We start from the raw sequence: 15109 nt of genomic DNA, 5'->3' as shown, positions 1-15109 counted from the left end.
CTGGATGGCAACGCTATACCTAGCGATGGCTTTCTATGCTTCTTTCTTACACCGTAACCCTACGTTCTTATACAAACTGATACAGTTGCGCTTATGTTGCGTCGATGCCTAGTAAGTGGACCGGAAGTGTCCCTATTCCCTATCCAGTGAGCTCATTTTCTGCGGTACTGTTTAAATAAAGAGACACAAATGAATAATTTCAATTGGTGCAGTAGAGTAATGCTCATCTGATGCTACTGCGGGTAAGATCAGTTATTCTTGAATAAGCACCTCTTGCCTGAAATAGAGAAAGCGTGACTGTGCGATAAATACATGGTGCTCCTGCTTAAAATGGCTAATGGTTGCATCTAATCGAATTTACGCATTTAATCTTAAACACCAATATGTTCAACTGCTACGGATACAGATGAAAATACCATAATGGTTATCGAAGCTTCGAACATATAGAAGTTCATTCATAAGGTGCGGATAGATTGTTTGAAAATGTTGTGTATTTTAGAATGTAAAATTGCTTGAATATGAATCCCCTGATGAAAGACCCACTGATTTGGTACAATGCTAGGACACTGAAATAAAGAACAAATTGATTGAGATATACTTACTTCACCGGCATTGAGAAATGTGTGGCCCTGAAAATAAGAAATCTTTTATAGATGTTATGTTAATCATTTTGGTGGCACTTACCATGCTAACTAAAGACAAATTGCAAAAAAATAATATGCATTCAACAGTAAGTAAAGCTTCTTTTCTTCAATATTGTTCCACACAAAACATTGCATAAAACTGAGGAAGAAACTATAAAATTTTTCATAGTAAAAATTCACAGCTTAGCAAAACATTTTGTTACTGTCGCAGAGTGATATGTACGCACTCTAAAACATCTCCGAATTTTCTTTCACCTCCATTTGGCATCCAAAACAGATCATGTTCCTGACATCAAAGCCCAGAACACCCGTTTGTGCGAGTAGCTTCTCTAGAGATTAAAATGACGGCACTGCTAGCAAATGGTAGCGCCGGAGGAAATTATGCAACTCAAGGCACGCGAATAATGAACAAGTGTATTGACTCCACAAAAATTAGCAACTATATCCGGTGCTCTCGAAGGGAAATAATTCACTTTAGTGTGGCAAGAATTTAAAAGTGAATCCCGCATGCGTTCGTCATAGACAAAATTTTGTACTTGTAGAAATACTAATATGGCCTAAGAATTGAAATCAGCCCCATCGTCATTTCAGAGATGCTACTTTTTCGGTGATTCCTGTTCATATGACAAGTTTGTTTTGAGTAAGAGACGCAATGCTTTTCTTTACATATCCATTAAATTTTCTATACGTTGAGAAATCAGAACTAACGGAGGACTTATCGCACGATTCATTCACAAAATCCGGGAAGAGGAAAATAAATAATTGTTGATACCATGAAGCTAACAATTTCGAAATACTAATTAGTTTGCCGACTTACCTGGATGAAATTATTTAACGTTTACACTCAGGCATTCCACACGGATCAGTGAGTAGGGCCGCTCCTTTTTCTTATCTTCATCAACGACGTCATCAGTGACATACGCGTGAAGATAAAGCTTTTGCAGATGTCTTCATGTTGTACAAAAAAAATGTATACGATCAGGAAGCTTTAAACACCTCGCTGTCTACACTATAAACATGGTGGTCGAAATGGCAGATGATTATTAACCTCAAAAAGACTGTTGCAATGACCATTACTCGCAAAAAGAATCTCTTACCCCTACTTATAGCATTAACAACCAGTCTTTATCAGTCGTATCTACGTACAAATACTTGGGAGTAGCAATAACATCAGATCTTAGGTGAAATGAACATGTAAGATACATTTATAGTAAAGCAATGAAGAAACTAGGCTTTTTCAGGCAATCAATAGGAAACGCTCCACCTGAAATAAAACTTCTGACAGATAAAACATTGGTACGACCCATTCTAGAATACGTTGCGATTGTTTGGTATCCGCACACACAAACCAACTACAATAAAATTGAAGAAGTCCAAAGAAAATCAGCCAGGTTTATTTTCAATTCGTACAGCTGACTCTCATCCTCATCGTCTCTCCTAGACGGCGCAGAACTGGAAAACCTTGCGTTGTGGCTGCACGTCTACCGATAACCGACACGTACGCTACTGCGACACACCCCTTTGACAAGGGCTTATACACCACGGCGCTGAGCGTAGCCCGCTCACTTCTTCTCAGCTTATCACAGGCAGCGACTCAGCTGCGCTGGCGCTCGCCAGTTACCTTGTCCATGGAATAAAGAAATTCCTTTTGCGTACTTTCCCTTCAACCGCCTGGTTCCTGCCTGCCTGGTAGAACACCACACTTTGCAATAAGCCGTTACCGGGACAACATGAAATTTTTCTTCTTACTCTGTAACAGACAATTAGGAATAGATAAAACATTATATATTCTACAGGCTAGCCACCGCAGCACGCGCTCTTATCACAACAAAAAGGTTAGAGATTTTTCCTGCAAGACCAACGCATTTAAAAGTTCTTTTTTCCCGCGCACGATTTCCCAATGGAAGCATTACCCGCCACAACTGTCGACTGTATAACGGTTTCATCCTTTCTTTTTCCACTTTGTGAATAAACCATAGCGTTCATCCCTCATCTTTACCAGTCAAATCGGGATTGTGAAAAGGTTTCTCATATGTTGTTTGTTATTCAGATTCTTGTTCAGTGTCTGTTATCTTGTTTGATCTTATTTCATACTCTTTTTTTTGTTCCAAATGCCTACTCCTGCCTAAGACCTGGTAACAAGGCTGGCAGTGCTTGTCAAATAAAATAAACATTAGCGGCTTAAGTCATGGGTTTCGATGTAATAAAAATGTCAGACTGGTCGGCTCCAAGAAGATGAAAAGTTAGTCATTACCAGAAAGTAATTTGAAAAAGAAAACCTACACTTTCACCACCTATTATACCGTGTTTCGCAGCTAACACAGCTGAAGTTAAAAAAATAGAACACTGCTTCCATATATGACGATGGGACCCATGGTGTTTTGTTACAAGGTTAACCAGGGAGTATATAAGCTCATTAGCGAAATGTATTTGTCAAGTATATGCTTGCATGATTTCGTCAGTTCAAATATGCAATTGGGAATCACATTCAAAAATTTGATATTTTTAACTTCCCATCTCAGAACATTACATCCAAATATTTTTAAGGTGTTTAGAACTTGCTCAGCAATACATTAACAAGAATATGAAGCTAAGTTCGAAAAAAATGCGAAGAGAATTAATTAATAATGGCCTGTCGCGTGTGTGGAACAGTACTCTCAAAAGGGGTTCCAAATTATCAGCACTACTCAAAGCTTGATTTTGTGATCGCGAAAAAAGAAAGACGACGGCGTACCAGCGGGATGCACCTACTAGAATGCAGGCACGGATTGCTTTCCTTTCTTAAATTTTTTGTACTGCTTTATTACCTCTGTTTGCTGTAGACGTTTTGCAATTTCACACATGTTTCGTGGTACCAATTCTCACTCTTCCCCAGATACTAGTTTATTCCATGTGTTATGTTGAATGCTTTTATCGAACAAATTGCTTATTTTGACTTGCCTTGCGGCTTCACCACCGGTTACGAATTTACCTGGCTGAAATCCCTTTACTCTATGGCTGGTTTTTTCTAGTTTCGAATTTTGCAACTGAACACGTGTCTAGTAAGAAACGAAATAAAAAATCTGCGCTACGATACGAACGTATATAGACCTAAAGATTCTTACCACTGGTAGCACTACCAAATGCTTCCATCTGCTTTGTCAATTACTTACTATACCCATCATTGCTCCTGCTTTAATTACATTGACAAGATTACACAGGTATTTGTGTAGGCCGCAAATAGAAAAACGAGAGTAGTGTTCTCAGAGAAATACGCCGTTACCAATATGAAACCGTCACCTTGTCATATTGCTCAAATTTTTGTGATACCGCTGTTGTGAAATGGGTTTCAGGCGCAGGGTTTCAACGTTAGGTTGTAAGATTGTTGTCAGCTTACTGTCAAAAAATATTCATCGCAATATTCTAAACCCACAGGGGTTATGAAGGTATCAGTAGCGATCGTTCCCAATTACCAAGTCTATTCGTGCCCTCCACGATCACCTGTAGTGCATTGTCTGTGCTCCAAGCATCTGGTGGCCAACATTTCTTACATAAACCAATATTGCGTACTACCGCAGAGTGCTGAGTGAGGTAGTCTTTCTTGATGCGGCATGGAAATGATGCAGTATACATACCGTTTTTTCGGCTGCTGCAGCATATATGAAATCCGCCTGCCTAAACGCCTTCTTTCGTGCGATAGGTCGCGCAACTCAGTATGGCCAGGTTACAATTCAGGTAAACATTTTTAACGCGATCGTACAGAAAACAACCCAAGTGTTATTGTGTCCCTTTTCATTCCGTCACTGTGTCGACCTCCAGCGAAAGTCTTTCCCACGTACTCACGTTACAGAATCATAAGCGTACAAATCCACGACACGGCAACATTTCGCTGCTTTGCGTCTGCCTAGTGCCTAAGAAAGTAGGCATAGAATGTTTGGAAATGACTGCTTTATTTTTTTTTGAATGTGCACTTGATGAGGTATATTTCTTGCAATGAGAATACTTACATGTCGTTATTCTCGATACTATGTAATTCGGTGCAAATGAAAGCCGGGACCTTGGACACTCAGGCTCCGGATGTTTCTTGTCACTGTTATGGCAGTTCACGACGCGACAGTAATGAGCCTCTTGGCTACCCCACCGGTGACCTTATACATGCTTTCGCCATTCTCCACGAGGGAAAAGAATCGCGCTGGCGTCTGTCAGCAAACTTGATGTTGGGAGCCCTATGGGCGCGTGCGCTTGACTCCAGCGCCACTGGGATGACAAAAGCCGAGTCTCATGGCCATGCATTTCAGTCTGCCGATCTCGCTCTGCCGGCTGTCGGCGACAGCGTTTTCTTTTACCTGAGTGTCGGCGCCTCTGTCACATGTACCAACGCCAAGCTATCCGCCGACCATCAGCACATTGTCGGCGTTGGTACAATGCGACAGAGGCGCCGAGAGTCGGCAGTCCGAAATCATTGTCGCGTCGGCCTGGTGTGGGTGAGCCTTAAAAAATAAAGCAGCGCCACCGGCAGCAGGAATTGCTCGTTTGGTTTGCAGGGTGAAGCGCCGAAGGCACTGGGTCAACGGAGGCGCTTTCAACGGATGCTCGTACAGAGGGATCAAATGCTCCAACAGAGGGATCAACCAATTTTTGTCAATGCTGTACTCTCCTCAGGGGCTATTATAACCGCATTACATTTTAATATGCTTGATAAGTTACATTTTATGCGCCAACGGGCTGTAATAGCAGAAACTGAACAGAAACAGCAAGTACAAATCGAGTAAGAAAATTGTATTAGATCAAACTTTCCTCATAAAAAAGAGCAGCACTCGAGTTATAAGCAGTCTGCCGTCGAATCTTAACTCACAGGGCAAGTCGACAACAAGATCCTACTGACATAAGGTTATTCGCGCTTTACGCGTTAGATACACCTGAGATACACCACATTCGGTACACGTCTATTGGTGTGAAATCGGCAATAACGTTATAAAATAATAAAAAAGCACAGCCGCAGAGGTTGCAGACCTTGATCGCTAGCTACAGCCACCTATTGCTACAACGCACCAATACGACCATCACTAGAAAAGTGAGTATTTGAGCCCGGTGGGATCATAAATACAGCGATTATCCAGTTAAAGCTGGAGAAAATGGTAATGTGGCAGTATTGGCCAATTAAGGTAGGGAAAAAAGATTCGACTCAGCTGAATATGTTCAAGTGCTCGAAAACTGGTGTTTCCTGTTCCTAAACGCTAGAGCTAGTACAGGCCTCTTGCGGCGACGATGGCTTACTAATAAAATTTGAAGAATTTCTGGTTTATTGTGTCTATAAAATGAAGTCACACGGATATCCTTGCGTCAATTTAGGTTTTGAATGTTGAAATTTGAACCCACCTTTATGCCCTTGTTAGAAGCTTGATTAAAAACAAAGTTTGATGAGACTTACGGGAATTTCATTTCTTCGTAGCCTTCTAACGTGCGCTCAGCTCCTGAAGAAGTATTTTTAATGTATCTTGATTTCAAGCAAGGGCTGTAGTCCTTCAAAGTATAGGGCAGCTGGTCTTTATTAACCATCAGAAGGCAGAAAGTTTCCGTACTCTGAATGAACTGAAACAATAGAAATAAACGGGAGCATTAAAAATGGGGCATCGATTTCCTACCAATTGCTTTGGCTAATTGACACAATCCTATTGCATCAATCAATGAAAATACGTTGTCGTTACCCTGGCTGTAGTGTGCACCCACATACGGTGCCGATACCACGATCGAGTAACTATATTTACCTGATTCACACTACGTACTTTTACATTCATACGTACCGATGATCCAGTGTGGACGATAATAATGGTACTATGCCTCAAACTTTCAAGTGCGCTTCCAGATAATGCCACTGCGATAATCATGTTATGACGGCCCGGTTATTTTGAAAATTTTGTCATTCCTGTGTGGGCGTTCTCTTCATCTATCATTTGAAACCTCAATCTGTGAATACGTATAGCACGAAATGGACGCCAACAACTGGCCTTTAAATATGCAAATCATCCTTATATCACTCTAGCGATAATATTTATGATATGTGGTTTTTAATGGAACTTGATAGAAATAATGGATATTATTGTACATAATATTATGGCACTTAAAAGCCCAGAATTCATTCAGTCAATAGGTAGTAACTTCTGGGGTTTAAGTAATACAATGGTGACGTAAACACTTCATGTAGTTCTGAATATACGCATTGTTTTCATTGTTGTGGTTTTTCAGCCCCGATTCATTCTGAAACAATTTGAATGAAATTGGTTTTAGTCGAATTATTTACCGGATTTTGCGCATTTAGAAATATCAAATCTATTTTAGAGTTTTTACGTCATGCTTGAAACGTATTTACCTTCCTGGAAAAACTTAGGCCCAAGTTATAACTGAAAGGCGTTCATTGAGACCTAGTGAAATGCACACGGAAAGGATGTCTACGAGAGAAAAATACTGAAAAAATGACAACCATTTCTCTCTGTGAAGATGGAACGGCAGCAAAGGCTGACGACAGTCAAAGCTCTCAATGGTAAAGCAAAGTGTTCTCGCTGACGTTCCCTCTTCCCAGAGTGGAATGGTGGCACGGGTTCACGATTATCGTTTTCGTTCAGCATCGTGGGAGCGTTGTTCATCGGTGGTCGTTTCGTGCCGGTGCCGTTTACGTTCTCGTTTCTGTTCGCTCCTGCGCTCCTCGTACGCATGTTATTCTTAGGGTCTACGAACTATGCGTGACCACCTCATTGACACTGCAGCTGTCTTTAGCGCCTATGCCTCTCATGCTTATATGCTGCGATAACCTTGATGTTACGCTATTTTTCACGGCGAACGTTCTAATCTGCCCTGAATTTCCACATCAGCGCTGCCGCACTACATCTATGCGTGATCGCACACAAAGCAAACAATGAAACTCATTGTGTATGAGTTCGTTAGAAGTGGCAAAGTTCATTTCTGTTGCCGGACGCCGCAAAAGGTAGGGAATGTTAGTCATATACACCTTTCGCTGTAAAAGCCTTCACTTCTATTTCGAGTAAACTCCTTAACGTATTGACAAGTGTTCTACAAAACCGACATTCAAGCACTGGCTCGAGAAAGGTCTGGGCGGCGAAGACAATATTGTGTTACACAGTAAACTGAGTAACTCGTCCTGTAAATAAGTTCACAGGATGAGCCTAAAATAAGCTCCCAAGAGTCTGTTTTACGCTAATGCGAATTTACTACATGGCGCAGCTCCAAACATATCAAATAGAAATATTGTGAAACTAAGAACACGAACAAAGCGAACGTCAAGTTAAACCGGTAAGTAAACAAACATTTTCGAGGTGCATCCATCACTAAATGAAAGGCAGAACTATTCCTCAATATCTAACAGTGAATTATTCTATCAAATGCAGATGTAATAGAAAGAAGGATTGGAGGGGTATTCGGAGTTTTAAATTTTGCACACCGTCACAGGTAACCGCAAACTTTGGAATTACAAACTACATTTCAAGCAGGTAGCACTGAAAACATTACTTCCTAGTTTTACCATATTCTCCACCATGGCAGTAGCACGCGAATAGAACGCCTTTGAACGCATTCGTATTTTGTATCTGAAGGATAAAAAAATACCATGCAATTCAGTGGAGATTGCAAGAGAACTGCGTACGATTTACGTGGCCCCTCTTTGAGGTCCAACGCCCTTGATTTAACGCGTCTTCTTCCCGTTCAAAAATGTCTTACAGGAGCTCACTCAAGACACGCCCTGCTTTTCCGAGGAGCGAGGTGAAATTGATGGTGGTCAGGAGTAGACAGATGAGAATTGCGTGACACTGAGCCCTGCGTTTTTTTGTTATATTTTTAGAACCTCTGGGTATAAAAATGGGGTGTTAAGTTTAGAGAGAAAAACCGGAGAGAAATTGGGGCTTTTGCTGTGGGACAGCAAAATTGGCGATAACGGCGCTTTTGTAGTCTGAGCAACTAAAAGCTCGGCATTTTTTTCGTACCATTTTCAAGCCATACACGTAAGCAATTCTTTTTCGGACGCAATGGTTCTATTTTAACAAGTGAAATCACTCATAGGAACATGTAACGCAAATGTCGCTGCGGGCTACTCACATGGCGCCACCCTTTGTAAGGCATTATTATTACTTCAGAAACACAAGAAACCGCATAAGAAAGAAACCACAATAGCATAACGAGCAAATAGAGACAAGATTGTGGTTCCTTTCTTTTATATTGTTTGCTGTGTGTTTTTACACAAATGAAAGAAGTACAATCAATCAGTGCACATGGGCATGTTTCGAAGGTGGTGTGATGCTTTTTTTCTTATCTGCAAGCCGTGATCGTTTGTACACCACATTATCACACATTATCACATATTACACCCTACCACGTTATCATATGCATTGGGATTATTTCTCTGTTCATCGTAAACGGGGGGGGGGGGGGGGCGAAGGGACGGTTGGCGTGAGGGGTCCTGTCGGGTTTTCCGTTCTTGCCTGTTGCCATGTTTTATTGCTTGCCAATATGCACTGCTGCAACATTTATGACGGTATTAGCCTTTGTTGAACGCAATGCAGTTCTCAGTGCAACAGCGAACGTTCCCAATGCGGAGCAGCGTGAGCGCTTCCCCTATTTCGGATTAAAGTGCTTTACCATAGTGTGTGACGTGCGGGAATGCGATGTAAAGCAGCATTGTTTACTAGAGGCGGCTGCTAAAAAATGACTCTCCTGCCCTGCTCTGCAAAAGCGCTTGTCAAGCAAACCTGTTGGAAACCAGCACTACAACTGCTGACAGCGGAATACAATGTTTAAGTTCTCAATTCCTGCTTCGGTGCATTATTCAGCCACAAGAGAATGTGAACGCGCGGATTTCCCCTGTGCTGGAATTCCATGACAATGCAACCAACGGCAGCACGCCCCCGCTGGTCGTATTGCCGTTTTTCGCGTTTGCCACTCGTCGTATCCAAGCTACCCTTCAGGAGTCGCAATTAAACATTGCCTACACATATGTGCTCCAACAACAATGAAATCAATTGCTAGGCTAGTTGTTTTATATATGAAACGCCGCGAGCTGCCTTCGCCGCGCCAGCTTGCGCAACAGTAATCGTTGCCTGGAAGCGTATACGGGGAACGAAACTTGATTCGCATTGTTATCAGGAGCATCTTACGTACAAAATGCGGTTTGGACCCTTCTTCGTTATTGAACCGAACGACGTGTTTTGCGTTCTATAGGTTATACCAAAGAACGCAAGCACTTCTCGCTTGAATAACCGAAAGGTATTTTTTTTCTTGAGGGTGACACCGCGAAAAATGCCGATTAAGTAGAGACGAACAGTTCCGCTGTAAAAGCAATATATATATATATATATATATATATATATATATATATATATATATATATATATATATATATATATATTGAGAAAAGGTTTATTGGCGGCGCCTAATGCGAAGGCACAGCGACCGGGAACGGCGAGGCAGCCCGAAGCACTGTCCAAACGGACGCCAGCAATCAACAGCGCGAGCCGAGACGAGCCGCGCGTTGGCGATGCGGCTGTGCCGCGAGGCGCGTCTTCTTCTTCACAATCTCCCTCCGGACAAAAGAACCATCCTGGCGCCTTAAGACTCGGGAGGTAGAGCGTCATGGTAGGGCTTGAGACGCGAGACGTGGACAACGTCACGTCCACGCCGGCGCAAGTCTTCAGGTGGTGACAGGGGCTCAATGAGAAAATTCATCGGGGATGATTGCTCCAAGACTCTAAGGCCCTTCGAATTTTCGGACGAGTTTCGAGGAAAGCCCCGGCGTTTGGAAAGGGACCCACAACCACACAAGAACGCCTGGAGCGTAGGTGGTGCTTGGAAGCGTGTCGATGCGGTTTTCTTTCTGGCGCTGCTGTTGGTCTGCCGTAAAGGAGCGCGCTAGCTGGCGGCATTCTGCGGCTTGTGGGGTGACGTCGGACACAGGTAGACACTCGGAGGCGTCAGGACGGTATGGAAAGAGCGTGTCGATGGTATGCGTAGGATCGCGGCCATACAGGAGGAAGAAAGATGAAAATCCCGTAGTGGCCTGGATCGCGGTCTTGCACCCGAACGTGACGAATGGAAGGATGCGGTCCCAGTTACCATGATCAGGTGCCACGTACATAGAGAGCATATCACCAAGTGTGCGGTTAAATCGCTCTGTGAGCCCGTTGTTCTGTGGAAGGTTTGCCGTGCTTGTCCGATGAATAATGTGGCATTCCGAAAACAAACGTTCGACGACTTCGGAGAGGAAGGCGCGACCTCGATCGCTGAGGAGTTCTTGAGGTGCGCCGTGTCGAAGCACGAAGCCATGTAGGACGAAAGAGGCTACATCCCGCGCTGTGGCACTTAGTAAAGCAGCAGTTTCGGCGTAGCGTGTCAAATGGTCAACAGCAACTACGATCCACCGATTGCCTTGTGGCGTCATAGGAAGCGGGCCGTATAGGTCGATGCCGACGTGATCGAAGGGTGTGGCAGGGCACGGGAGCGGCTGCAAGCGCCAGATGGGCGTAAATGCGGTGATTTGTGGCGTTGACAGCCAAGACAGCACCGAACAAGCTTGTGTGCAAAATTTTACATGCCGCGCCAGTAGTAGCGGTGGCGAATTCGTTCGTACGTCTTGAAGACTCCGGCGTGGCGATACTGCGGATTGTTGTGGAAAGCGGCACATATTTGAGACCTTAAGCTGCGGGGAACCACCAGAAGCCACCGAAGACCTTCAGGAGTGTAATTGCGTCGGTGCAGTAGCTGGTCACGAATGGTGAAATGAGCTGCTTGGCGTCGAAGGGTTTGGGATACAGGGATGGTCGATGATCCAGAAAGATAGTCGAAAAGAGAAGCGATCCACGGGTCACGACGTTGTACGGTGGCAAAGGAGTCCATGTCGAGAGATGACACGGAATGTGCGGAAGTTGTTCCGCAGGCCGAGTCTGCGGATCCTTCACCAATTGAGAAAAGGTTTATTGGCGGCACCTAATTCGAAGGCACAGCGACCGGGAACGGCGGGTAGCCCGAAGCACTGTCTAAACGGACGCCAGCAATCAACAGCGCGAGCCGAGACGAGCCGCGCGTTGGCGATTGAAGAAGACGCGTTGGCGCGTCTTCTTCAAAACACATTATATATATATATATATATATATATATATATATATATATATATATATATATATATATATATATATATATATATATATATATATATGACAGATAAAGGCAGCGTAAATTCGTTATGCGACACCACTATTTATTATGAGGGAGAGGAAATTTCAGGGAGGACTCGGGTTTTGCCTTAAAATGAAGTACCAATATGTATCTATTTTTATACATATACGCTCTCCTGAATTCTCCCATCCATTATGAGCACCTACAACGTGTCCGACTTCCCACACTTCTCATGTACATGTTTACATTTTATTGCGCTTCAATACTCCTCTTGTTCACGCATTAAAAGACGTGACACAAATACGCAGGTTGACATCGACAAACGCTTGAAACGTGTTCTTCTTGGGGTCTGGGGTTCGGCACGTCTTTTTAATCGATCGTTCGCCAACTAAAATGCCCCTTACTATTGCACTATCTTCAGGATTTGTTTGCTCTAGCTGGCGCGCCCAAACTTAATACAGGCAAGACGTAAAAGTAACCAGTGAATATATTGCGTGGTCACGTGGTTTCTGCGTCTAGCCGTTTTCCCTATAAGGCAGGTAAAACCTATGGTGTAAAACGCTGTGAAGAACATAATGATCGAGTTACGGGGCATTTACTTAACTTCCCAAAAGCACCACTTCTCGAATTGCAGCAGTGCGTTCAACCTGCACGGCGTTTTGTTTGTTTTGGGACCACAAGCTATCTTTGGTCTGCCTTTCTGCCTATGTTTAACGGAAAGTTGCGAAAACCTGACGTGGTCCGCATCTTGTCGGTCTTACTTAATTGGTCAATAGTGCGATCACTTAAACATTTAGGCACGTGAATGGTCCATTATGTTTCTGAAATCCCTTTATTTGGCGCTCCTGCTATGTATGGAAAGGCACGACCATTGCTAGCGGGAACACCACCGTAGCTTCGTGAAGTCTTGCGGTACAGGCGTTGTCAAAGCGGCAGGGGAAATGTCTGGCGAGTCGTCTTCTATGGAAGCGGCAACCTTAGGCTTCCGCCCATGACACCAGCACAGATGGGTCTCATAGTGGACAGATTCCAACGACACCAGTCGACTCCCTTGCCAAGCGAATACCCATGCGCACATCTGTGTTGGAGCGTGTGTTACCGGTGTTTGTGTTTACACTTTTTTTGCACATTTTTGTACTTAGTTATGCATTTGTTATTCTTTTAAGTTCTATAAAGCAGCCTCTCTGTGTTGTTTTTTGACATATTTGGCATGGTTAACAGCATATCTGCACGTTTTTCTCAAGAAAAGATTTTGAGCCACCTTATACGCAAACATTGAAAAGGTTTTTTGACCGAATATGTGGAAATGAAATTTTCCACTGTCATTCTGCACTTAGAGGTTGTGCTACAAACTCGGACAAGAGAAATTGCTGCAATATTTTTGAAGAAACAGTTCATTTTGCAGAAAAATTAGGTCCGAATGGGCAATTTCTTTCAATCTGCTTAGTTTTCACACATTACTTCCCTTATATTTGGCACACTACAGTAATGCTAGTTCATTTCATAGTTCCTACGTTCATCTTAAGAAGGCCAAAAGCGTTATTCCATTCACTAGTATATTATTCAATAAAATTTAGCAATCAACAATACATTGCTGGTGCGGCTGATATATTAAGAAAATTTGTGACAGGAATTACCTGCCAAAAATAGGACGAATTTTTTTTTTTACTTTAGATCGTTGGGTCAGCTAAATACACTAAGTTACTTAAATCCTGGCTTCTAATTTAAAGAAAGGTTCTTGTGTGCGTGGCTTCTCACCTTAACCTTGTTCCAGTGCAACCAGGATTGAACCGTTTTAGGTTTTCATTTTTCCGATCAACAGTCGAACTTTCCAAGGGTTGTCACCAATCACTTCCGCTATTAGCTCCCACAAAATATAATAATTAAATCCCTCATCGCATATCTCATGAATTTTTAAGACCAACTTGTGTAAACTATTTATTTATTTGGATGTCGGTACCTTTCAACATTTGCTCTTATGCACGCGATTCTGTTTTGTTATGACCTACGGGTATATGTAACATGCCCTTCTGTTGCTTCTAACCTTCTGCGGCTTTATTTTTTTGCATGTGTGCTATTGTATGCTATGTTAAGTGTAGTTTATTGCGTATGTAAGAACCTTTCTATGCACTCCTGCAATTTCTCCAAACGAGAGGGCACTATACGTCAATAAAGATAAACTAAATATATTTTTACTGCAACATTGCCCTTAAGACAAAAAATAAACATTCGATTTATACAAATATACTATGATCGTTACCCCTTGAGCGCCCTGAACGCACCCCCACCTTGATCGCGCAGTCATCTTAGCTTCTAGCGCGTTTTAGGCAAGACGCCTGCCTTGAATTTATGTGCTCGGGCCCATGTCATAGCTCAGTGTAATAGTATTCCTAATAATTGCTTCTGTAACAGAGCGTAAAACGTACCGCTACCATCTGTGCGCACTTTCCACATATAGCGCATTGTGTGTTAGGTTTTTCATTTTTGTAGTCATTACTTTTTTCGCGAAATATATTTACGTCTGCTCGTATAGTCCGTGGTTCTTTTTTCGCTTTTAACACGTTGCTGATAATGTGATTTCTTTACTTTAGCTTTTGTTACTCATATACTCCTTATTGTTCAGGTATCTGTTACTCAATGCCCAAAGCACAGCTTTTGTGGTGTTTCTAAATAATGAAGGCAAAAGCCCACGTAAGCTTCTCCCGAGCGGTCTGCCACCGCTGCTCTCCCACCAGTGTGGCCGCGATCTCAAGGGTAGAGCCGTGAACAAAAGCATCTATGCAATGGGTCGTTCTTGTTTTAAATAAATATCTGAAAAAAAAAAAACGATTATAGAGCCATGTGTTCTCTTATCACTTGTGGTTTCTTCTTTCAGGAGGGGATCAAGTGCGCCAGTAGCTCACCCATTTTCATGTCTAGGCTGTTCATAAATGACGAAAGGTTGCCGTTACAGCTTGTACAGCGCCTATTGTGAGATTAATTATTTTACCTTGAGAACCTTGCGAGCATCTTCTGGGGATCCCTGTAGTTGCTCAGGTATTTCATATTCTTCCGGCTTTGGTTCACGCCCTTTTCCAGCATCATTGTCCGCTTTTCCCGGCAGTCCTGCTGTTGAAACCGAATAGGTTATTGGACTGAGCACAGGACTTGCTTAAGAACAGGCCATTTTGGCTTTCGCAATAAATCATTGAAACCATTTAGTCATAACTTCGTCCTGAAAACAGCACAATTCTTTCATAATAACAGAAGGGCACACAATCAGGTATTGCTGGTTTTCTGCGGGCATAAAGGCCGGCCTTCCTAACACCCTG

At 42.8% G+C, this 15109-nt stretch overlaps 1 long non-coding RNA gene across 1 annotated transcript in view; it reads right to left on the bottom strand.

Moving 5' to 3' along the window:
• Nucleotides 1-1984: 1984 nt before the first annotated feature.
• The window catches only part of LOC129384249 (uncharacterized), a 30427-nt gene continuing 17302 nt past the window's right edge, over nt 1985-15109 (bottom strand). The window contains exons 3-5 of the long non-coding RNA XR_008611991.2: nt 14788-14906; nt 6055-6215; nt 1985-2394 (exon numbers count right to left, since the gene is read on the bottom strand). This is a non-coding gene — a long non-coding RNA (uncharacterized lncRNA). The remainder of the gene's footprint in view (nt 2395-6054; nt 6216-14787; nt 14907-15109) is intronic.

The sequence above is a fragment of the Dermacentor andersoni genome, chromosome 8 (assembly GCF_023375885.2).
Source record: "Dermacentor andersoni chromosome 8, qqDerAnde1_hic_scaffold, whole genome shotgun sequence".
Lineage (NCBI taxonomy): Eukaryota > Metazoa > Arthropoda > Arachnida > Ixodida > Ixodidae > Dermacentor > Dermacentor andersoni.
Note: the sequence above shows the minus strand (reverse complement) of the source record. Positions and strands in the feature narration are given on the sequence as shown.